Below are 27,032 nucleotides of genomic sequence, written 5' to 3' on the forward strand. Positions count from 1 at the left end.
TCCAATGAGCGGTACAGTTCGGTTCAGTACGGCACAGCACAGCACAGCACAGCACAGCACAGCACAGCACAGCACAGCACGCAATTATTTATGTATCCACTGTCAAAAGTTAGGAAGGGTACCGAAATAAGCGTACCGTGGCTTACCTATCTTGGTCACCCTTGCGTTGGGGTACCAAGCGGTACCAAGAGGGTGGAGCAACACATTGCAGTCCATTGATTGGTCGACAGACTTCTTTTTCCTGACGGCTGTATTGTTCCTTGCAGCCTGTGACCTTTTCTCAAACAAAGCTTTTCTTCTTCTTGTGATGAACAGCCACATCCCTAGAGTAAAGTAAATTGACTGCTGGACGTCCTTCATTGTTGCTCTTCATATTCATTGAATTTTATTTTCACGATACTAATGTAGCTGCTATCGCCATTGGGCATAAACCCCGCCTACCAAGTTCGGGTCCTGTCAGCAGTGGAAACGCAAGCCATAGGGTTACCGTTCCATACCAAACTGTACCACTCAGTTGAACAAGGCTCTTGTAACATGCTCCTCTCAATAGCACAACCATCTCTATAAAATGAAACAGGCTATCACCAAAATCGTCAGTCTATAGCATGGAAATTAACAGTATTAACCTTGCTTCTTGACACTGTATTGCCGTCTTGTCAGAATAGATTCCCCATGCCAGTCACGTATGTACTGCTGACCCCACTGGGACACTGGCATTTATGAAGGGAAAGTGAAAGGAATATTAGCGCTAGAGAAAAAGCCTGAGAGAATAGAGAGTTGATGGACTGGGAGTGAAAAAGGAAGAGAGCGGCAGAGATAACAGAGACCCACTGTGAAAATGAATGGATTCTCCAAGGGAGGGATATAATAAGACATCCCCCACTCGTGTGCGAAATGCTATGATTGATCAAGACTGAGCTTCTGTCTTTATTAACGCTGATCATATATTGCCAGCAGCAAGGGTTTTTTCCTACATGACATATAGGGATGAGAAGGAAGAGCCCTCTTCAAATTTATTTCCATGTGTCAGGTTGATTTTTTCTCTATAGTGCCACTATACGCTGATATGTCTGTCAAAGTTGGCTTGTCAAAATGGGGACTGGCTGACTTTTAAGATGCCACCATCACACATCCTTCAAAGGCAACCGTGTTGGCCTATGAGCAACACTGTTTCATGCCATGTCAAGTTTGATCGTTTCTCTTGTCAATTCAGTCTGGGATATAAAATCTAGAGTTTCATTATCTCCAATGTAGATATTGGGCTAGAGTAAATACAGCATCAGCTGAACAATATGAGCAATAATAGTTCAAAGCAATGTTTTCGCCTTATCTTTATGAAAAAATATATCTCTAGATCCCGCAGAATATCACAACCCCCATTCAATCTGTTACATTTCTCATTGCTTATTATTGGGGAAGTATTGCAGAGCAGTGTTTGAGTCTCCTAAGAAAAATCATTGTATTCAAGATGTCGGCCCAGTGCAGCTATTAAGTTGCTTTGATCCTCCACCTAGTAGGGAGCCATTGAAAGGGACTCTTTTCTTTTGGGAGTGAAGAACGCTCTGTCAAGGCTCCTGTCTACCATATACAACTGAGCTGAGGACTCTGTTTGAAGCGTTGCACACTGCTGGCCTAAACCTGGACACTGTGTTCAGAATTGAGGGAACTCTCTTTCATTGGAATTTTGGTTAAAGGGATTTCAATTGAGTTGGTTTCAGTCAGAAGAAGCTTTCACGTCCAAACGCCAAAGTTCGAATGAAATGTACTTCTTGATTCGACGAAAATACTTTGTAACTGCTATTCAAGCCTTTTTCTGTATTCAATTTAAAGCAGAAGGATGGTTGTGTGTTGGGGTGGTTTCTTGGCAAAGTATGTTGTGGTGCAAAAAAAAAATGCTCAAATAAAAACACATTGATTCAGTTTCTCTGTCCAGCAAAGAAGTTGGATGATTCAGATTTTTGCGACAAAGAAGTGCAGTATTTTCACAGTTATGGAATTCTTGTTAAAACCAAGATTGTAACTAAACTAACAAATATTGTCCTTAAAACCTTTTATCTTTACAATGCACAAATTATATTGTTGCTGATCAAAATCCTAAAATTTCATTGATGCAAATCTGTTTAATTCATATATTCTGCAGAAAGACATGCAAACTCTAAATCTGCGGTGATCTTATTTAATTACGCATCCAAGACTTGCTTCATGCTGCCTTTTCATTATGTTTTTTTATCATCAGTACACTACACTAGAGGTATCTGAAGTTGCTGAATCACTTACTAATCCTTAAAGATAAAAGAAAAATGACATTGATCACTCAGTGTTTAAGTATGCAGCCTTGGTGTAACCGTCCACTCCTCAGTAGCATCTGCGCAGAGTCCAACATGTGAGTGAGACACATCTGGTCTGCGGCATCATTAACCCACATTTATTCCCAGATTGCTCAGTGTTGTCACAGCTATTGCCCTCCGTGGGACACAAATAAACAAATCCCAAACACCCACTCGTTCCTGCTGCTATCAGCAATCAAGATGCTGCATTCGTTCACACTTGCCCGCTCCCTTTTTGCTCCCTTGTCTGCTCTTGAACAGATGGGGCCATAAGTTAGCATGTACAGTAGCTCTCTAGGCACGGGCTGGTATGATTTTCTGATGGTATGATAACCTTAAAGGTGCTCTGAGGAACTTTCAGTTTGTGTTCATTCTTGCACCCCCTTTGGACAAAAGCGGTAGTGTTTTTACAACGCCAGCTGTTGTTCTTTGGTGAGCGTACCCATGACAAAGCCATACAAAAAAACTATATAAAAATAGCATTGTTTGCACTGATGGTCTCGTTTGCTGTAACACGTATTTATGATCATCAGAGGAAAAATTTGACTGTTTCAGAAATATTTAAAAGTTCCTCGTAATAAAATAATAAAAGAGATTTTGAAACTTTTACTTTTTCAGACTTAAAAACTGGATACCGGCCATTGCCACAGCTATCTTCATGCTGACACTGAGAGTGCACGTTTGGAGCAATGCTACCACACCCCATGCCGACTCTATATCTCGCCACCTGTTGTGGTTCATATCACAGACACCCCGCCCACCTGGCTGTTCTCCATACACCCCTCCCTGTCCCCCCATGTGCCACTCTCCGGCGATTACAACCTTAATCCATATTTAATGGATTCAGCACACTCTCTCCTCCTGTCTCGATGCTTGGCCCGGGTTACTGTAAAACTCCAGATGTTACGACTGAATTGGCGACTATACTAAGGTGTTTACATTGGAGGGCAAAAGCACTGACTTTTTCCGGTTTATGTTGAGATAATTGATTGGCTCCCCGGGGCGGCTTGTTCAATCACAGTTACAGAGAAGCTATAATCTGGCGTGTGTTTACGATTGTGTTGTGTTTCCACTTACACGGACAGTGAAGAAAAAAGTGTTTGATGGCTCTGCTGTCCCCCGACAGAGGATTGACGACGAACAGGGTAGAAAGAGGAAAAAGAGATTTATTGAGGGTGATGGTGTGTGTCAAGCTGCAAATACAGAACAGGTCCATGTGATGTCCTCCATTGTTTTTCTCTGGATTTGGATCCATCATAAGGAAAGAAACAAGAGCCTCACACAAACCAACTCATCTTTGCGTAGATGTCAAAGGTGTTTGCATGTATCTGCACGCAATTAATATATATGTGTGTGAGAGAGAGAGAGAGAGAGAGAGAGAGAGAGAGAGAGAGAGAGAGAGAGAGAGAGAGAGAGAGAGAGAGAGAGAGAGAGGTGATATATTATTTTGAGGATGTTGTGAGAGGGTTAGGGCTTATCTTTGTATAGATGTTGAAGATGTGTGCATGCATGTGCAAATTGCGCGAGGAACTGAATATGCTCAAAACTCCCTTCAGTATTTGTGTGTGTGTGTGTGTGTGTGTGTGTGTGTGTGTGTGTGTGTGTGTGTGTGTGTGTGTGTGTGTGTGTGTGTGTGTGTGTGTGTGTGTGTGTGTGTGTGTGTGTGTGTGTGTGTTCCCCTTCACCTTGGACCTCCCGATCTAGCTGTTTTATCCAGCAGTGATCTCCACGTATGGAGCTCACCATGATCAGTCCATTAGTTCCTCTCAAGTCACAGTAAGCAGGAAAGGATTTTAACTCGTTGCCGCTGTTTCCTTGAAAGCTTTGTTCTTTTCCGGCTAATTAATGTAGGAAGCCGAGGCAGTGGGTGGCTCATTTATACATAATGATATTCCTTGTGATGTCACGTCTTGTTATCTCTTCTCTGGCTGGCTGAGAGGACAGGCTACTGCATGAGTAATGAAGATCAGACACTATCAGAGCTACATGATGAAATACATGTACTGTACAGGTTGTAGTAATTCCCAGAGATAGCTTTTAATATATACAGTACAGTAGGCGGTGGCGCTTTCAAAAAGATCTGGGTTAACTGAAACACATAGCAGGTCTTCTCACCTGCTTGGCTTCTCATATACATCCTATCCGATCCTATCCTATCATTTTGAATGTTTCTGACAAGATGTCCCTTGTAATAGCTAGCCTATATAACAAGACAGTATTTCAAACCAAGTCTCAATCCGCCATGCATGCTGTTGTATTGTGTTACATTGTAGTCACTATACACCACTTTTTAGTTTTACATTTTTTTTTCAAAGCATTTTCAGTGATATGCATGTGATGTCCAGCCCTCATGATTTCAGTCCAACCCCAACATTCAGTTCAATACAGGACGTGTGGCCTTTAAGAAGCAAAATGTCATGACAGTGGATGAGTGTTGAGCATGTCTACCTATCATGCCGGAGACTTAGAATTTTTGACCTTTTATTTCCCATAACCAAACGCACTATTTTTCGGTTTATTTGTTGTTGTTTTTTACAATGTTGGTATGTACTGTTGATACTGATTCTGATTTCGACATGAGGCTTGAAGGTGTGCCTTTTAGGTTGCAACCACACCTTAATAAAAGATTATTTTTATACCATACAAAAATTCAGTTTGGGCATTAAATGCTATCCTGTTTACAATAATGAAGACGTTTCACATTCAGTTTTTTTGGAGTCCTAGATTAAATAGATCTGTGTGTGCATTTCTACACATCTGATACGATACCATACTTATTTGCTTTTTATCATAACTTATAATATCTCTTAAGTTCTGCATGTACAGTACATGACACAAACTATGTATACACAGTTTTGCAGTTATGAAAATAAACTGAAAAATCATAAAATACTACTGTGCGTGCAAAATACGGGCGTACTTCTCTCTCTGTTGATGTGCTTTGCCTGGGAGTGAAATGTCTTGTAATGCCAGAAGCTTGTTCATGGCATTGTCCTCCAGCACTCAATATGTTGAAAAGGAAAGGGCTCCAAAGTGACTTCAATATGACAGAAATCTCAGAAACTGCTCAAGTAGAAGTTTTGCAGCAACCCCCAATATACCAGTATAATTGTTTTGGCAATAAAATGGGTCAGTGTTTATCTGTTATAAACACAATACAAATGTTTATTTTATGCTTTAGAAATAGTTAATAACTGTACAAGTTAAACACATAAATTAGCGATGTACCAAAATAATGTCTAAGGACACTTTTATCCTAAAATATATTTAGCTGTATAAACTGAAGACTTTCTTGTTTCCTCATATATTGAAGGGCTTCAAATTGACCTTTTAGACAACAGCATATTTTATATCATATGCTTTTGTGCTGACAGTTAATAAAAAGAAGAACATATTTCAAAACCAATCCACTCTACCATGCCTTACAGTAAACATATGTGCCCACCCATGCACGCGACTGTATCTGCCATATGGAAGTGATGGCAGCTTCCCCACCACTCATGCAGTTGAGTAGCTCCGAAGGCACACTCAAACCTGCCGCTGTGTAAGTGTGCGTTGGCACTTGGAGCAGTTGGACAGAGATTTATGCTTCGGCGGAAGTGTACAAACAGTCGCTTGGTGTTATTGATTTGCCCTCGGGTCAATGCGCTACTCAGAGTAAATTATGTCTTCGGGGAGCTCTTTTGGAAATCTCCTCTTTTAAGGAAAATGGTTATTCATGGGGCACTGCAAGCTGCAGGATGACTTAAAAAAAGGGTTATATAAAATTTTGTATAAATTATGGATTTGATTTTTTACACTTCAGTGATGATGGTCAGCAAGTTGAGTTTTTATGCTGACAGAAGTGCATTTCTTTGTGAGTAATTAATCAGCTTTTTTAGTGATACTTAAGGCGAAACACTGCAGGTGAATAAGGGGGCATTTCTAACTTACAGTATAGAGATAGTCATGAAACTTTGCCATTTGATTACTTACATTAAAACTATTATATTTTGTATAGGAGTTTTTTCAGAAATACACATTTTGACCATTATTTATACTAGCATATAAGCAAAATAGACAAAGCATCTCAAAATTGACCAGTGCTTGACAAAAAACTGTGTTGGCATGTCTCACCTTAATGATGTTTTGACACCGTGACAAATAAGACAAGCTGCTGGGTGGAAGAAAAAAACCCATCAATGTCCTTCATGGAATCGAATGGTGGAGACCTTTACGCCGATGACACGCGAGAAATGTCTGCAGAGCCATGATGTCCGTCCTGTGAGTGCCATCAATATCCTAGCAACCGTCTCCCAGGGGCTCTATAATCTCTCCCCTATCGGGCCAATTAACAGGTGGGGACGGTGTGAGAGGAGGGTCAAAAGAGCACAGACTTGGATCTGGCTTTTCATACTGCAGATGGAAAAGGCTTGAGACTTGAGATCACACATCACTCGTCACCCGGGCTATTTTTGTAACGCGCCCAGGTGGCACCTTTCTCTCTCTCTCTCTCTACGTGTTCATCACTTCCTCTTTATTTGATTAGGTGCAACACAAACTGTCAGTCCGTTGCCGTGTGGAAAGCACCACCTTCCCGTCGTTAACCTGTTTCTATATTAGCAGCCACACATTGATACAAAAGCAGAAATAGCCTCGCCAGCAAGGTTAAAGGGATAGTTCAGTATTTTGAAGTGGGGCTGTATGAGGTATTTATGCATAGTAAGTCTGTTCAACCAAAACCTCATACAACCCTGGGCTTCCTGCTAAATGCTAATGCTCACGGACCTTCACACAACTCCACAGTTTTACACTTATTCACCCCTTCTGTGAAAGGCAGACAATGACGTCAATGCTCTATATACTGTGCGCTTCTTTAATCTCGCAGGGGGGTCCACAGTGGGGGATACCACACCTATGCCTTAGAACATAGGATGCCTGCAGCCTGCTCCTATGATTTATTTAAAGATTTTTCTTCTTAGTTGCAGAGTTAACATTGAGCTGTTTGGGTGTGTCATTTCTTTATCTATGGGACCACCCATAGAGGATGCACTACCATATTCTGACAGATAGAATCGCAGCATCTTACACTCAACTTCGATATGAAAAACTCAGCGTCATAACAAAGGCTTCCAACCTGTACGCTATGAAAAAAAAAATATATATAAATACATGTGGAGTCGCACACGTGCTCCATAGTAAAAAAATTTGATTTGTGTGAACAGCAACTGCACCAGAAAAAAACCCTTCTTTTCACTCAATCAAAAGCAAACGTGACTGTTTCTGACAAGTGCAAACCAGCCCCCTCTCTGGTATGATACGCTCACCACCTCCACACGCGTAGGCATTGGCACAAATTAGCGCTATAGCAAGAGGCTGCTGGTGTCCTATGGGAGAAGGCAGCTGTCAGTCTTTTTAGATCTATTCCAGGCCCTTGGAGTCTTCACACAACTGGGGAGGAGGAGTGACGGAGTGAGGGGGCACGACATGCTTTAGAGTAATCAATCATGTGTCCCAGCTGCCGGTTTCCACGATTTGATTTGAGCGCCGGCAAAGAAGAGACAAAAGAGAAAGCTATTATCCCAATGTATCAAAAGGCGAAAGTTATGTTTCTGCCTCTTCAAAGGATTAAAAAGGGAACAACTGTCCACAACATGACAACATATAAATAGTCCCAAGCGTTACCATTCACAGTAGATACCACCAGCTGATGTTAAAATGTCTCCTTTCTGCCCTTTCTCTTTATGTCCCCCACAACCGACATGTTGTGCAATTATAGCTCAACGTGCTAACAAGGCCTCCCAGCGGACCAGCCGTCAGTGACGCTGTCATTTTCCCATAGCTGAGATGGCTGGAAATGTCTCATTACTCTGCCGCAGAAAACTCCTCTCAGAGAAAGCCCAGTTAACTCTGTGTGAACTGTTCTACTCCAAACAGTTTATGACTTTATATTAAGTCATTATAAAGGAATAACCCAAGAGATCGGCAGCTACCTCTAGCTGACCTGAGTGTCCAAAATGAATGAATTACAAGTTTTTTATGCGTTTTGCAGAAATAAAATAGGTGAAGAGGTGCTTGGAAGGTTCACTCTTGTGGTTGCATGCAAAGGCTTCTGTCCTCTAGTTTGATGAAGTAAGTTTAAAAAAAATTACAATTGTGCAGGGTTTGTAAAAATACAGCGATATCTTTGAGATTTTAGTAATGGAGTAGCTCAAAAGCAGCATCTGTTTGCTACATTGGAAAAAAATCCCTCCTAATAAATGAGTAAATAAAACAAGAAATACTAGGTGAGTAAGTTTGTGAAAGGTTCCCTCTTGCCACCGCACGCAAAGGAGTATGTTTTTTATTTGGAAATTGTGTAGAAAATGTACAGGTGTGCCAACCCAGGGTCTGTAAAAATACAGAAATATATTGAGATTTGAGTTATGCTGTATAGCTCAAAGCATCGGCTTGCTACATACAGTATGACCTATTTTTTTTTTCAAGCCAAGGAAAGTGAAATTTATTCACAGAGGAACCTGTCTTTGTAGATTAGCGAAATGAAGACAATCAAAAGCAGCGGAGATGAAACAAAGCCAAATGTTTTCTGATTGCAATTCAGAGGCGTGTTTCTGAAATTCAAAGGTTTCGCTCTGATTTCACCTCCTTATTATCTGTTTTCATCATACACACTTCGGTGTGACATCAAATGAATGCGAGCAGGAAAAGACCTAACAGAAGGTGGTGGGTCGAAGGGGTGTTATCATCACAGTCTGTCTGCTTTGGACCCCGCTGTGTGTGTGTGTGTGTGTGTGTGTGTGTGTGTGTGTGTGTGTGTGTGTGTGTGTGTGTGTGTGTGTGTGTGTGTGTGTGTGTGTGTGTGTGTGTGTGTGTGTGTGTGTGTGTGTGTGTGTGTGTGTGTGTGTGTGTGTGTGTGTGCGTGTGCGTGTGTGTGTGTGTGTCCGTGTGTGTGTGCTCTTGTTGTTTAACTGTTTCAGTGTGTGCATATCAAACTTGGCACTTATATCTGTTCTCCATCCAACACCTCCCACCTACCTACTGCTACCTAATCAGGCTCCAAGAAGGATCCCCCATAGGGCCTGGAAAGTGGGGTTACACATCAATAAGTTTTACAGCAAATAATTGTCTAATTGTCAGTTCTTAAATCCAGTATGATTTGCTGATTGATAAAACACGCAACCCCACTGTTTCTTGAATTATAAACCTGACAGTGGCTAATTTTCCATCAATGTTGCATCACCAGGGTTTTAATTAACTATGACAAAGAAACATAGCTGACTTTATTACTTGAATTATAATAAACTACAACTTTTCTTAGCCTTATTACTGCAGACTCCAATATGAAATGTGTTTAAATTCTAATTGTACTACATTGTAAACTCAGCAACAACCTCTTGACAACGTGTTATTGCCACCTTCCCACTCTTACGCCTCCATGATATTGAACAATAGACCAAATAATCTTGTGTAGGATATTCACATAATAGCATTTGCATTTGGCATGACGCTTTACAAGAAAAAAGGATACCATAATGATGACGGATAGTTAAAGACCCTAATATTTGTAGTCTACTCTACTCTAGTTGTCAATATTGCTGGGCACCCTCTTTTTTGATTTGGACGAAGAAGTGTCGACCAGAATTTCATGTTTGTAAATTTGGTGACAATGTCCTCAAATTTAAAGAAAGAGATTTTCATTTCAAAATGGTTTTACATGGTCTTTCTTTATTTATTTTTTAATTCAAATGTCAATTTCTGACTTTAGGGAATAACCCTTTTATTTGCCAACACTTCCATGTCCTCCCACTGTCTTTCATGACGCTATATGTGATTGTTACTGGATTATGGGACAATTGTAATTGTATTGTTCTGTAATGCCAAGCTTTGTTGAAGCAGAAAAAATTAAATAATCCAGTCCTGACACATGGTTTGGTAAGAACTGCCTGTCTGGGAATACTTGGATCTGGTTGTATTTGAGCGTGACGCCAAAACAAAAAAATGCCTGTAGACTTTCTTAAAAAGCAGCTTAGCTTGTATAAGATTTTCTCCAACAACATCAGCCTTGTGTGCACACAGTAATAATTACCATTGGTGTCATGTTCCACTGCATATCCCCATGATAGCTTGTTTCTTATTGCCAAATGTCATTATTTTCTCATCTTGTTGCTTTATACGCCACCTTACCAGTTGGCTGGAACACACTCTGTATTTGTTATCAACATGGAGCTGAGACTGATATATTCTAAATCAGTCCAAATCAAAGCATGAAGAAAATACGGATTGTCCTGTAATGGCTTTATTTGCACAGTTGCGGTTGTTTACTATATCATTACAGTTCAGGAACACCACTAATTTCACAGTGATGTATTGTTGAAGATTGTAACATTGGGTATTTTTAGTTTATACCTTGGAGCGTTATCACAATGATGCTTATTGTTTTGGTGTGATTTACTGCATATCCCCAGAGATAATTTTAAAGCCTCTCTCGCTTTAGGAGGCAAGGCTGCAGTGTAACCCCGCTCCAGTGTTATTCTGCTATTGGATTGTGATGTAAAGCAGGGTGCATTGTGGGAGGTGGTAATCTAATCCCCGACGCTAGCACTCCTGCGGGGCAGATAGCGCCAAGTGATTGGAAAATGTATCTTAATAAAGTGACAGCTACATCATCAACCACCCAACACACACACACACACACACACACACACACACACACAAAAACCTACCTATACACACACACACACACACTCACACCTATACACACACACACACACACACACACACACACACACACACACACACACACACACACACACCCCTGGAGCAACAGTGGCACCTGCACAGAACAACACATGCAAATAGACTGCTGCGTACATGCACATTGACACAGAAAAATACACCTGTAACGTGAATAATAACAAGTTCTCACCAGTGATATTAAAGCCTGCAGCCTTGTTTGATGCGTTTGCCAACCCTACCCCCCTCGCGTATAATTCATTCACAGATTGTCACTTCCTTTGCATCATCAAGAAAATCCACACTGCATGAGTTTAATCCACAAAATACAAAAGATTATCCAACTATGTTCCAAATGCAAATTGTTGGATATTCCTGTCAAAAGGGGCTACTAAGAGCAGATGAGAAAAAGCAGTTCTATAGAGAGCACTAAATACAGCTCATTGACATCAACATTATAATTGCAGTGACGATTTTCCAGAAGTGTCATTAAAATATAAATGGGTCACTTAACCCAAGTTACGAAAGAACATACAAAACTAAATACATATTCGCCTCATCACTTGATATTGCGGAAAGACCTGAGGCATTGGTACATGATGCCATTTAGCAACTATAGCTTCTTGTCCTTGAAGGCCACCGTAGCTTCTGTAAATTCTCCAAACGGGAGGGGTAGAAACGGAACGCTGCAATCTAGAACTTTTCAACACTAGATGATGCCAAAATACACGTTATTACACACTGCACCTTTAATGTGAAGCCATAGCAGAAGGAAAAAGCACTAACTCCAAACCCCAGAGATTCAGTCAGAGGCTACGAAGAGAGAGTCAAACACAGTCTCTCCATTTCTATGAAGGTGGGCGGTCAGGACTTAAAATAAAATATCATGAACACCTTGCCCAATATTATGGAAATTCCGTCCCACATCAAACACAAAAACCTCAAGATAGCCATTAATTTGACTGTGTCACTGTCCTACTCATCCTCACCGAAACTCAAACATCAAAGGATTTCACAAAGGAAAGTATATGTCTTTGGCCCAGGTGTTTTATGATATCGCGTCCGCCCACCGCACATCAGGGGTGGACAGGATATCATAAACTGCAGAGAAATACACAGATGTCAGATTGGGGAGGCTGTGTTTAGGGAGGATGCCTGCTCTGGCCTGACACCTGGTTCCAGCTCAGTGCTACAACGTGTCATCATCATGCCTTTTGTTATTGTCCTTGAATGGCTGCAACCAGTCCTATACATAGTGTATGTGTTTGGGCCTGAGATGGAGAGGAGATAGTTTAGTAAAGGTTTTATGTATTTCACATTCAAACAATATAAACATAGTGATAAAACATATAAGTACATGTGTGGGTGCGGTAGAAAACCTGTAACGGCATGTATGAAACCCACATCCAAAATACACAATAATAAATAAATACAAAATAGAAAATAATAATAAAAAAAATTTAAAGAATTTAAATAAATAGAAAATAGTGCAAAACAATCAAATACATTTAAAAATAACAATCAAGGAAATCAGAACAATACAAAACAATTTAAAAAAACAGCAACACTTTACAATAAGGGTACATTAATTAACTGTTAGTTAATGCTTAGTTAATGCTCAAAACGTATAAAACTAAGCATTGTCAGTTAGATCATGCTGAATAACCATTACCTGTACCCTTATTGTAAAGTGTTACCAAAAAAAAAATTTAAAAGAAAATACTAATACGACCCACCCTGAATAGAAAAATACAATCCACAAGTAAAACAAGCGTCCCTGCTGTGCTTTGTGTACTTCTGGTTCTTGCTCTGGTTTTCTTGATTACAGTGTAAACAGTGTTTGTGTCACTGCTGAACTTGTAAACCCATGCCAGTGCCGAGGGTTTGGTCCACAGGGCAGATTCACTTGGGCCTCTCACACTTCCTACGTGGCACTAAAACTGCCTTAACCCCCCCCCCCCTCCCTCCCCCCAACCCATCCCCCCCATTCTGCCAAACTCTCACACCCCTTTAGGGGGGACGTCCATGGATGGGCCTGTCAGCTCAGATATGAGTCAGAAAAAAACAACCAAAACAGACATGTGAAGTTGCTCAGTGGCCAGCGTTGGAAGGCTAAAGTTGTACCAAACAGCTCTTGGGTTGAAATGGGTTTGTAACGGTTGTATCACCTCACTGCAGAACAAAAGCATGCGGCTGTAGCCAAGCAGGTACAGTGGTCGTCCACTGGATTGCAGGGTTGGTGGTTTGATCCCAGCTTCCTGCCCCATGTCGAAGTGTCCCTGGGCAAGACGCTGAACCCCAAATTGCACCTGATGGTAAGCTTGCACCCTGCGTGGTAGTAGCTGCCATCGGTGGCTGAGTATGGGTGTATGAGGCAAAACAATGTAAAGCACTATATATGTGGAGTGCATTTGCCATTCCTTTGTAAATAAAGATAAAACAGTTCATCAGTGCACAACGTGCATATATTTATTTTTACCTTGACAGTGATGGGTACAGCCACTATTGTTTGCTCTCTTTTCTCTCCTCTGTGTTCTCGATATTTATCTTTTCTGTTGTTCCGACCATAACAACCAGCTGCTGCTTTTTACATTAAGATGATATGAAAGAAACACAGCATGCCACTAATGTCCCTGACCAGGATCATGTTATCTAAATGTTCTGTATGTTTACGATCAAACAAGAAGCTATTTGGTTTTAATCCAGTTTACATCCAAACAGACCATGGAGCCAGTTTTGTTCCCTGTCATAATATGATCAATAATTTCTTGTGCACCACCAGTTTTGCAAGAAGAAGAAGAAAAAAAAATGCTCCCTCATTAGCGAGACTGTTGGGTACATTGTGACAAACCAGCTCTGTTGCTGTTGAGGGCGGTTAAACGTAGCTTTCTTGAAGCAAACTTGGCATATTGAACAGCAGCTCCTTTTTATCCGCCAAAGACCAGTGTTTAGTTTATTTGCATCGCTATTAGCCTCCAACGGCCGCTCATCTTCCCTGGGGTCCAAGCACACTGTGAATAATTTTATTCAACACCGGCTTTGAAGAGAATCTAAATAAATATGGCAAAACTAAACAAAGGGCTGGGCAACAATTCAGTATTGTTTTGCAACCTCAAATGACATTGTATCATGCAGAGAAGTATCACAGGAATTTACAAGCATTTTGGATGATTCCTAACCTCAGTGTTTTAGTGGAAAGTGAGTCATTTATGTAGCAAAGTGGAAAGTATTGAGGTTGACATGATGTATGGGCGTGTAGCAAATCCTTTCATAGACTTTTAAATGGATCACCGCCTTACCAACATTATTAACCGTACTGTAGTTACCAGGAATTGTAGAAAGTGATCAATTGCAGTGGCATCTTGATGGCTATGGATGGTTATCCATTAGTGTTCCAATGTTGCTGTTCAAATAAGGAAAATATAAGCAAAATATCTTGGTCTGTGAAAGACAGTAGAATATCCCATAATAATATCTTAAACTACAGGGTGACTTCATGAAATGTTTTGTTTTAACTGGCGATCCCTGTAGGCATACCTAAACATTTAAAATATACATTCTTATTCTCACTGGTAAGCTGCCAACATCATTATTTTGACTGGGAGCAATTAATTTCAATATGCCTCTTCTGAATCTTTCAGAAAACTAGGTCAAAAGAATAGAGGACACATCCATTAGTTGAAAGACTGATGTTTCCAAGATAATTATTGTTTGTATTGTGTGTTGTTCTCATGAATGTCAAGGTAACCTGGTTTGTTTTGGAAGGAAACCAAGCATCTTTACTGGAGCATGTGTATGTGCAGTGATGTGTAGCACTGTCATTTTGCTGTTTTTACTTCTGCACTAGTAGATGCTCTTTCGCATGTAGATTTGAACATGGCGATCATGTGTTTGTCATTTATTAGGCTGTTGAAAGTATACAAAAGTGTTCAATGGGGCAATTAGGTAGCTTATTGATTTACTGCTAGATTTAGTAGTTCACATTTTAGGGCTGGCAGTTTAGACATTTTCCCAGTGACAGACCACTTCACAGACCACTGCTTTTTGGCTTGGGTGATTCTGTGTGAGTGTTGAGAAACTGACAGTTTAACCTTCAGTGCATCTTAGGCCCTTTTTGGTACATTTTGGTTTTTCATTTCACAACTGCTGAGGCTGTGTTCATGCAAATGGCTTCATATTTGGTCAAGGCTAATGTTTTCTGACCAATTTATGAATTTTATCCTCAATTCATTAATTTACACTATAATGCACTGTATATTAATTTTCCTCACACTCAGCCTCCTTGGCCAAAACGGCACCTCATTGACTCCCATTCAAACGACATTTTTTGACCCTTCTGCCAATAGCTGATAGAAACCAGATTTTTTTTGTTTTGTTTTATTTCCTTGCACTAATGTCTTGAAAATTTAAATTTTTTGTGTTTTTTTTTTAATTGCATCGGTTTTCTCTCATATACCATTGGTTTTAATTACAGGCTGAGATTTAATATTGCTCTCCTCTGCTACTAGCCACTGCAGGCCACATGAATAAATTGTTTCAGCTAAAATGCTCTCTCTGTATTCTTAGTGATGGCATAGTATAGTATAGATGTGTTTTTCGACAAATAAGTGTGTGTGCGTGTCTGTGTGTGTATCCAAACACGGACACTCAAATTCACATAGAGAAAAACAGTTCAGTGTAAATCCATAAAAACTGCATGTGTTGATCCCATGGTCAATTGAGGTTAAATACATGAATTTGGTAATATTAGACATTCATCCTGTTCTTATACCTTGAAATTTTACATTTTTACTATTTTACAGCTGATGCGTGAATTTCATCCTTATAGGCCTGAAGAGCAAAGATACCCCTAGTGGAAACGAGGGAACTGTGATTCATTTTGTATTGTTATTAGTTGTAAAGGCTACAGGCAGGACTTAATTCATAAAACATCTGAAAAAATCATAAAAATATAAAATTTCAAGTTATAAGAGCAGGATGAATGTGTAATATTACCATATTCACAAACTTATCCTCAATTAACCATGGGATCGAAACATGCTGTTTTCATGGATTTACATTGAGCTGTATTTCTATGTGAATTTCACTATCTGTTATTTGATACACACACAGGCACACATATTCACAAATACATATTTGTTGAAATACACATATACACTACTCTATGCTATTATGAAGAACCCAGACAGGGCATGTTATCTCAAATATTTTATTCATGTAGCCTGCAGTGGCCTAAGTAGCAAGGGAGTGCAAATTTACATTTTAGCCTGTAGTTGAAACACTGGCATATGTGTGAAATTAGCAACAACTAGTAAAAAACACAAAAAATGGAAAATGTCTCGACATTAGTACAAGGAACCAAAAGAATAATAAAAAAATCAGTTTCTCTCATCTTTTGGCAGCAGGGTCAAAAAGTGTGGTTTTAATAGAATTTCTGTGTGCCGTACAATGGCCCTTAATGGAGGGCACATTTTAAATCTTAAATAGCAAAAAGAATAGAAATGCATTCAATTCAATATTATTGTTAATTCTTGACATCTATCACACTCTTCTAATCCCACTCAAAAAAATCCAATTTAGACTAATTATTATTTAGCTTTTTACTTTTTGTGTTTTTTCTTTAAAAAAAACGAGTGACTTTTTCTAAAACAACTGTAATTTAAAGGGTTAAAAACCTTAAAATAAAGATGAATATGGTTTGTATGGTGAGGACTCGAGTTGAAAAAGAAAGTTATAAAAAAAAATTGGTGGAAAAATACCTTCATGTTATTTTTATCTACATATCAATTCAAAGTGACATCTTAAGCGCCGAAGGAGGCTGAGTGTGAGTCTTTTTTTAAATCTTAGATATAAAAAAATATAAAAATGCATTCAAATCAATTTCATTGCACATTTTTTACATCTATCACACTCTTACAATCCCCCTCAAAAAAATCCAATTCAGACTAATTATTTAGCTTTTAATTGATATTTTGTGTTTTTCCATTAAAAAAAACGAGTGACTTTTTCTAAAACAACTGTAATTTAAAGGGTTAAAATCCTTAAAATAAAGATGAATATGGTTTGTATGGTGAGGACTCGAGTTGAAAAAGAAAGTTATAAAAAAAAATTGGTGGAAAAATACATTCATGTTATTTTTATCTACATATCAATCCAAAGTGACATCTTAAGCGCCGAAGGAGGCAGAGTGTGATTTTTTTTAAGGATGCACTGAAGGTTAAATTGCGTAGTATTTGAAGTCTCTCTTGTCACAAACACGGTGAAATGCTGGTGACGAATAGCAGTGTTACACAGCTGCAGGTATTTCCCTGCTGGCACTGTGACACTTCCTGACCCTTTTGAATGGAAGAATTTTGTGGAATCTCTTTGATGTTGCCAACGGCGATATCGTCAATACTGAAGCACGTGTGTGGGTGTTGTTGGGATCGGCGCTCATTCTCTCTAATTCGTCTTGTCACTCCTCCAAGCCTCTGGGGCTGTTTTTTGAGCTTCCAGAGAAGAAGAAAAAAAAACGCAACATATCTCTAAACAACAACACAACAACAAGCTTGTCTTCCAGTTCCTGTTGCTCAAATGTTGGCTTCTTCTACTGTTTTAATTCCAGGTGCTTTGACACTGCCACATACCCAAAGCTAAATGTAAGTGATGCATTAAGGCAAGGCACGTTTATTTTTCATACCAACATTCAGAGGCAAGGTAATTGCTAATTCCTTTACAATGGCATGCAAATACATTAAACACATTTAAAAAAATGCATTTAAATGTGCTCCGAGGAACTTTCAGTTTGTGTTCATTCTTGCACCCTCTTTGGACAAAAGCGGTAGTGTTTTTACTGCGCCAGCTGCTCTTCCTGGGTGAGCGTGACAAAGGCATTAACAAAAACTATATAAAAATAGCATTCTTTACACTGATGGTCTTGTTTGTTGTTACATGTAATTTACAATCGTCAGAAGAATAATTAGACTGTTCCAGAAATGTTTCAAAATTCCTCTTTACACCTTTAACAGACGATAAAGGAGTAAATAAATAGTTACAGATAAGTAGGAAGTTCTCTGTCGTTTTATTGGATAGCTTCAGTCGACAGTAATGTTTTAAGACCTGATTTAAATGACCCTACAGTTTTATCAGACTACAGATGTTGAGGAAGCTTGTTTGACGGGTGTAGGAGCAAAGGAAACTAAAAGCTGCTTCACCTTTGCCTGGATCTGATCCTGTGAACACAACGAGACTATCAAGTGCCTTATTAAGAAGTAATAGGATTTTAAAATGTATCCTTTGACATACAGGGAGCGGGAGCAGTGATTTATGGACTAGTGTAAAGTGCCCTGCTTTTACTAAAGAGACTGTAACTGACTGCTAAAATCTCATAATGGCTTTGGTCAAACTTTGGAATACATTTCAAGGACTATTGATGATATCTCCCATCTCCCGCGTCCGAGTAGCTTTAGGAATTGTCACGGTGGAGATGAGAAATGATCTCAGACAAAAATTATGTAGATATGGGTAGGTGAGTCCCTGACATTTTAAGATAAAAAAAATTGTATATTAAAAATTATCTGTGCATATGAGGTAGCCATATTCTGTGTGAGGTCATGAAGTCCACTATATCATATTGGATAGATGGATGGATGGATGGATGGATAGATAGATAGATAGATAGATAGATAGATAGATAGATAGATAGATAGATAGATAGATAGATAGATAGATAGATAGATAGATAGATAGATAGATAGATAGATAGATAGATAGATAGATAGATAGATAGATAGATAGATAGATAGATAGATAGATAGATAGATAGATAGATAGATAGATAGATAGATAGATAGATAGATGGATGGATGGATGGATAGATAGATGGATGAGCATTGTTGGATTGAAGATGTAGCTCTTAACTAGTTACATGAGCTCACAACATCAAGATCAATACAATAGTTAATATATACATACACACTGAGACAGTCCAATTCAAAGTAGCTTCATATTCATAATAATCAATATTTCATTCAACAGATCCACCCAATTGAACCGAGGTAAAATTGCTTCTTTCACTCATAAGATCTTCCCACACAATTGCTTTTATTAAGTTATAATGTGAAGCATATACTTAGAGATGGAAAAGTCTATTTAACAGTGTGTGACTTGTTGAAACGTCTGCCTCTGGGTGAGCTTCTGGACCTGATGAAGAAATAGCCATCAATGAAAGATGCTCCTTGAAAGCACAATCACAGTATTACAGCTAATGTAATTTAGATCAAATGTGAGCGCGGCGCCTTAGTCAATGTGGCTTAGTGCCGCAAAGGCCCACAGGGAAGCGCGGGCACACTGAAGGCAGGCCAGGGTTAACAATCATACATGAGTGCATCGCTAAGCCGCTCAAAGTATTCTAAGCCCCTGGTCTCATTCCTTTCTCTTTTAAATATGTCTCTTTTCCAGCCTTATAACCCGGGATGTGATACCATGGGCCATTAAGGCCAAAGGCTAATGTCCATCTGCTGCTAAATAGAAAATCTCTTGACCGTGCATGGCCCCATGAGAATAGGCACAATGCGAATGGCGATATTTTTTGGCCTGGGAACAGTATTTACAGCTGGCTCTTAAAACAATGCACAGTTGGCCCTCTCCTTGTGATGCAGACAAAAGCTTTTGTTTTGTAGCTCTTGGCAAACAAATGGTTTTCTTTGAGCTTAATTTGACTCAACATGGCAAGTTCAATGTGGTAATACTTAGCTCTCCCGAGGGCTATGCAAACATGCAATTACTGCATTGTAGTTCATGGGATTAATCCTGTCTAAACTGGGAAGCTACAAAGAGTGTTGAGCGCTCGGAAACTCCACTTGAAGTGGCATTTTTTTAAACAACTTAAACGGCAGAAGGCAAACAGTCTGCGATCCCCTGTGGTCGGGTTTTTAAAACTATAAGAAAGGCATGTTGTTAACTACGGAGGGCCCCCTTTGTTAACACACCCTTTGTTTATGTACCAGTTTACATAGCCCAGGCAGTGTATTAACACTTGCTTTTTTCAGCGCACACACAGTAAGCTACAGACAGATAGCGGATCATGATGATATGATCAACAAGTGTTTTGCAGAAACGCTGACTCCACCTTTAAATAATCAAACTGCGGTGTTGCTGTGAAACTGATGTATCAATTTTCATGCATGATTTCAACAAGATATAAAACCCCATCCACGCTCTCTTCATCATAAAACAAGCTTCACTGCAGCGTTCGGTTGATTCGTTCAGGCTTTTACGAAACCTGGAAATAATATCAAAACAATAAAAGATGGTTTGTTTGTGAGCCATATTAACAATATATATATAAACATAGTCATCCGTAAAATCAGACCTGTGTAAAATCCCCTTTCTTTGTTCTGATTTAATCTGGCAAGTTGACTGAAATCCTTCTCATTTACTGGAGCCGTGTGGGAGAACAAATCCCTAGAGCCTCGAGGCTTACGCACACAATATATTTACATTAACTCACTTTTAGCCCTAACACTGCTGCATGCACCGTATTACTCTACAGCATATAAATACACTCTGACAATAAACTCTTTCACAGTGTTCAGGGCCAGTGTACCGCTAAAGAAAGTGTATTAAACACCCCCCCCCCCCTGGCTGAAACCTACCTGAAGCCGAAGAGGTTTGTGAAAACGCAATTGTATTGATTGAGGCAAAGCAACTTGTATTCTGTTCGACCTATATTTTTTGTAGTTATAAATGGCACTCCAGACTGGCTGATTTAAAGTCAAGACATCGGCTGTAGGTTTTATTTATTAAGTCTTTATTTATCAATCACACACATGAAGGCAAGCCACACAAAGTAATCGAAAGGTTGTTTTCGCTATCCCCTCCTCCACATCTCTAACACACACATGCATTTATACAGAGGGGGTCAAGGCGCAGGGTCGTAGCAGTGCCGCGCCCCTGTATCAGTTTTTGGGCTTAAGTGCCTTGCTCAAGGACACAATGGTAGAGATGAAGGGCACCATAGATGCAATACCTGCTGCCCTAGTGTTACAAATAACCTGTCTGGTGCCGGGGATCGAAACCAGCGATCTCATTGTTACTAGTTGGTCCCCTTACCTCTAGGCCACACAACCCCATTTTTATATACATAGTATATGAAAAGTAATCTGTGCATCCGTGGTAGCCATATTATGTGTGAGGTTGTGAAGTCCACTATATCATATTATAAGATAGATAGATAGATAGATAGATAGATAGATAGATAGATAGATAGATAGATAGATAGATAGATAGATAGGAGCAACTTGTATTCCGTTGGACCTACAGTATTTCTTGTAGTAATAAATGGCCCTCTCTGTGACTTGAGATTAAAGTCAAGACACCCATTGTAGGTTTGCGGCAATGTGCCAGCCAGACAGGGGAGATGATCCTGACATGAACCCTGACCCGCCATAGAGAAAGTTTTGAGAAATAATAAACAAACACCGGCAGAAAGAGAGAGAGAGAGAGAGAGTGGGAGAGAGTGGGAGAGAGAGAGAGAGAGAGAGTGGGAGATAGAGAGAGGGAGAGAGAGAGAGCGATGGATAGATGGAGTGACACAGTGACCCATTCATTAGTGGAGCTGGCCCTGCAGGGACAAAGACGCTGTTCATTAAATAGACACTCCAAGCCCCAGTCAGAGACGAGGCTCTCACCTCTCCAAAGTGAGGATATCACACTTCACATTTATTATTGTTCAAAGCAAAGGTCCCCGCAGGGTCTCCCAGGGGACGTGTAGAGGGCCCCATGTGTCCTCAGAGCAGAAATGAAGAATCACACATCTAATTATTAGTGTCTAGTGTGTCTGTGTTGTGCCTGTAGAACTTTTCCCATTTAGAAGTTTTTTTTATTTAATTTTGTATCACTTGCACCTCATGGTCCCTTGGAGGTCAAACCCCTCCTCTTCTACATTTTTCCGGTTGCTAGAATTTGACATTGACAAACATGCTAGCTAGCGGGGATATTCCCAAATCAAATGAATAATACATCTGGACAAGTCTGCTTCACTCTTTTCCAACAAAGATAGGTGTGAAGAGATTGCTTAATTCGAACAAGTGGTATTTTTGTGTTGGCCACAAGCTACTCCACCTCTTCATTTTGCCACCTCCTCCATGAGACATTGTACAAACTTGCCTGACTCAAATGTTGATTCCCAGTGTGCGATGAGATGGGTCCTTATATCCACCCTTATACCCACAGTGCACTGTTCTTTGGTTTACCTCCAATATTTGGTCTGATTTGCATTCACACCTCAAATGAACAGCACCAGACCCATGTTATCAGGCTGACCAGAGTTTGCATACTTGACTAACCTGGGTTCACTTTAAGCGGACCATAGAAGTCAGGTGTGAAAACTACCTCAAAAAGACAAAAAAGCCCTTTCTATTGTGTATTAGTATTAGTGTGTAACTAATTTAGTTTTTAAGTATTTTTAAGTATTATGAGAATACATCAGTATGAGTAACAATATAATGATTGTATGATCCATTAATTATATGTTGTGCAATTAGTACCATTTGAAGGCTTCCTTGAGTGGCTGAAAGTATACTCTTCATATCAGCTAATTTATTTCACATCCCTAAGAATAAACACAAGCTTGTTGACAGACATCAGCGATCGCTGGTTCAAACATGCATGAATTTTTAATTTGCCTTTTTGAAGCTGTTTGCTGAATGTTATAAAAAGGAGGTATTTGGTTGAGCACAAACTTTCAGCAATTCCAGTAAGGTTTCAACTAGCAAAGATTTACTGTATTCAGTATTCCTGATGCTTTCTTTAATACAGGCTATCTAGTTCTCATGTATGTCGGAGGAGTATGGCTGCCTTTAAATACAAAGTTATATTGTTCAAGTTTTAATTGAAAGAGTCACAGAGTACAAATATCTCGGCATCTGGTTAGATGATAAACTCACTTTTAATTTTCATATAAAAAATCTTGTTCGTCGACTACGACAAAAAATTGGCTATTTTTATAGGAACAAAACCACCTTACCTTTATTTAGTAGGAAAAGGATTATTGAAGCAGTTTTCATGTCTGTCCTTGATTACGGTGATGTGGTTTACCGGCATGCATCACATTCATGTCTTAAACTCCTGGACTCTGTTTTTCACTCTGCTTTAAGGTTCATCACAGGAGATGCTTATGACACACACCATTGTCTTTTATATGAAAAGGTTGGGTGGTCCTCCCTTAAAGAGAGACGTGACGCACATTGGCATATTTTAATTTACAAAGCCTTGACCGGGAAGCTTCCTCGTTATTTAACTGAATTGCTGCAAATCTCAGATGGGCTTTATCAGACCCGCTCCACTGACATGCATATGCTTTATGTCCCACAAGCCCGGTCTGAGCTAGGAAAGACAGCTTTTAGCTTCAGTGCCCCTGACTCCTGGAACAACTTACAGCAACAAATTAAACTAAATAACTTCATATCCTTTAACCAATTTAAACAAACTATTTTAAATCTGCCAAACTCTACCTGTAACTGTTTTAATTAGGCTATATTGTACTCTCACCCATTTAATTTTAATTGCTACCACTTAATTTCACCACTGTGTAAATGTTTCAATTGTTTTTCTCTTCACCTGTTGTTGTGTATTTGATGTATTTGCGTTGAATATTGTTAATGTATTGTTGTTTTTCCTTTGAATTTGTTTGAACTCGACGTCATTGAAAATGAGGGTCACCCCTCAATTGGTCTCTCGAGGATAAATAAAAGTTAAATGAAAGTAATGAGTGGTTTACGAGCTTTGTTATCCCGAGATAGCGCACTATTTTTCTTTCTACTTACGAACATGGCCACTCTCGGCTTCCTTAGCTGTGTAGCCTACTGTTTGCTAGCATAGTAATTGTTTGCGTTATGCACAGCATTGATTCTAACTTTTCAGCAGTTTTACATGACATCTGACAAGAATGTTAAGTCTCTTGGTTATCAGTTCATTCACCATCCTTTATGATAACAAACGGACACAAGCTTCTGCAGGAACACAAGCACATGTCTAGTTTCCCCAAGATGTAAATTTGGATTTATAGTTTATTTTTTAATTTGTCTTAAAGATTCAGATTTTAAATGAGACCATATGCATACACATAACACATTTATACTCTGGCCTAATTGTGAGGATGACAGAACTCAAAATCAAGTAAGTCATCCTTCATTGACAACAAGTTTGATAACAGTCTTAACACTTCGGATTTCCATGTGAAAATAATTGTACACATGGTGTACAGTAGAATGACAGTAATTGATATCCCCAGAAATAGTTCCTGCTTAGCACGTTAAAAAATGGAGGTGAAACACGGTATGCTTTCAGGATGTGAAATGGTGCTGTCAGACCGCATGCAATATTTAAAAGTTAGCTGTAGGCTATTGGGGCTACACGCTGATTTGAAGTACATTTGGAGAGGAAGGTTTTTGTGTGTAAACAGTGTGCCGGAACATGCAAACATTTGTAAAGATCTGACATCACAACACATGTCATATAAAATATTAGAAACAGAAAACGATGCACACACCAGATTCTTACTGTGTGACCTAGACCAGGCCAAGCTGTGTTGAATTTTTATTTTTTTATCCTGCACTCTACTGCGCTACAGTATAATAGATTGATTATGAGACCTGTGTCAGAGAATTGTCTTGGAGGAGATAACTTTTATCAGGGATGGAGATTGGAACGGAGGTGTTTTATTTAGGAGTACCCTAGAATCTGTCTTATCCTGCTGCATTTTATACTTTGTGTGAGCATTTTCTCCCCATTGCCTGAAATAAAATGCAATATCAGCTCCCGAGATAACATTCAATGTCATAATCCGCTGCCATTGTGAAGGCAAAACTTCCAAGTCGCCTTTTTTTTTCTATTATGGGATTGAAAATACAACATTGCATAGATTTGTATAGACTCAGACAAACTCCCGGGAGGATTTGGTCTGGGGAATACTGAATGTACTCTCTGGTATTCTAAAAGCTTAATAGATACAGTAGTATGATGTGATCTTGAGCTAGACATTGATGGAGCGTTGTAGTTGATACACTGCCGAGTAAACCAAACATTTAGAATATCCTGTGAACAGCGTCATTTTGAGTGAAGATAGCTCCTGTCAGCTGTATCTGCAGACAAAGCAACAAGCAGTCTCATCAGAGGCAATCATTGCTGGGAAAATGGGCTCCTGATTTTCTGCCATGCGTTGATTTTTTAACCCTCTATGGATGTGGATCAGCCCTCATGCAGAGAGTCCATAGCCCACTGAGGGGCCAATCAGTGGTTGCATGCTTATAGAATGAGATACTTATGAGGTTGGTGTGAGGTGAGAAGTGAAGCTATCCAATTAGTTTGATTTTGTCGCCCTTGTCTTATCAATAGGTTTTGGAGGAGACTGTGAGAATGCAGATGCCCTGAGTAAAGGGGAGACAATGCAGGTGTTTATTTGACTAAACCTTGTCTGTTTGTGTCTGTATGTTTCTCCACCATCTTTAACGGCCATTACCTCAAAATTAGTTTGTATGATACTCTTGACCAAAAAAGCATCTTTAGCACGTACACATCAACTAAACAGTTCATAAAAAATGTATCCTATTCACATGCAGTGTCCCGCCTAAAAAGTTGTTTTGGTTCAAGATAAAAACAAGATAAAATATCACCACATTACCCCCAAAAAATAAGTATTGCTCAATGCTCATATTGTGTCCTTTAATTGGACTGTCTGCCGGAACTTCACTGCAATTAGTAAGAAAGGATAAGGGGAGGCTTTGCCAGACGCTTGTGTTCAGACAAATACATTTTATTGATGGTTGTTGTGGCAACTCTTGCTGGTTGCCAATAGAGTTTGATAAATGCGACAGATTACTCATGGCCTCCGTAAATTGGCTTTCAGACACTCTCCTTTGATCACCTATAAGCTCTGCTGTTGCACGCTACATTTGCTTTTCCTAATCATTCCCACCCCTGTAGCACTCACACAGTTTGTAAGGTGAAGTAAAAATTGTTGTGTCCGACCCAAGTCTAGTGAAAAACAAGGTGAAAGATTATATGGATTTATTGAATATAATTATTTTTTTGCACTCACATATCAGATGCTGTGGGTTAGCTTTTCAACCCATTTTACATCAAGGCCGACAATAGAAGAGTCTGTATTTACTGTGTAATCCTTGAAAATAGATTATATGCTTTTCATCTTTCTTTAGCATTAAAAGGTTTGAAGTGTTTCACTAATTGGTGCTTGGATAGTAGGGGGTTCTACTTTAAAAGGCACACAAGAGTTTTCAAATGGCATTTTTTGATATTCATTGTTACTAATATAACTACAGGATGATTCTACACAGTATGCACTTCCAATTAATTTGCTGCCTGTTCAACTTTGTAGTGTTATGTGCAATATCTTCATTATGTTTTGTTGTGTGAAAAGTAGCATTTTATTCAGGAGGTTTATCATTGTACACCAGTCTTGTTTACATCTGACTTTTCTTTATCATAGTGAGTTAACACATAAAGTATTTACAAAACAAAGGAACAAAACAGATGCATTTAAAAAATAAAAGTATTCGCAACAATACTAATAATACAAACAATATTAATAATTCATACACATAAAAGGAAATGGGGAAAAGAGAAGAAAGGAGCCATATTTTGTTGTTTTATCATCGTCGTGTATTGTGTTTATATTTGTACTGTCTTGCTGGGGGTGTGTGAAGAGGAATCAGCTCTGGATGTAGCCCACTGTAGTTTGATTGAAGTCCATTACTTTGTCTTTTATTGATGATGTGAGCTTTTTCAGATATGCATGATCAGTTAATAGATTGAACCAATGGTTTGTTGAGAGTTTTGATCCGTCTTGCCAGTTGAGTAAAATAGTTTTCTTGGCTACAGTGAATTCTATGAGAAATTAAGTTTGGAGATGTTGTGGTACAGTGAGGGAGGATCATTGTTACAGATTCAGATGGGTCCGCAATCGCTGATAAAGAATCTGTTCACCAATTGGAA

General features: G+C 39.3%; 1 protein-coding gene across 1 annotated transcript in view; it reads left to right on the forward strand.

The window, feature by feature from the left end:
* The window catches only part of thsd7ab (thrombospondin, type I, domain containing 7Ab), a gene marked incomplete at both ends in the record, with an annotated part of 147,092 nt that overhangs the window by 23,770 nt on the left and 96,290 nt on the right, over positions 1 to 27,032 (forward strand). The gene's annotated exons all lie outside the window — the stretch shown is intronic.

The sequence above is a fragment of the Ammodytes marinus genome (genome assembly GCF_949987685.1).
Source record: "Ammodytes marinus genome assembly, chromosome: 13".
In the NCBI taxonomy this organism is placed as follows: Eukaryota; Metazoa; Chordata; class Actinopteri; order Uranoscopiformes; family Ammodytidae; genus Ammodytes; species Ammodytes marinus.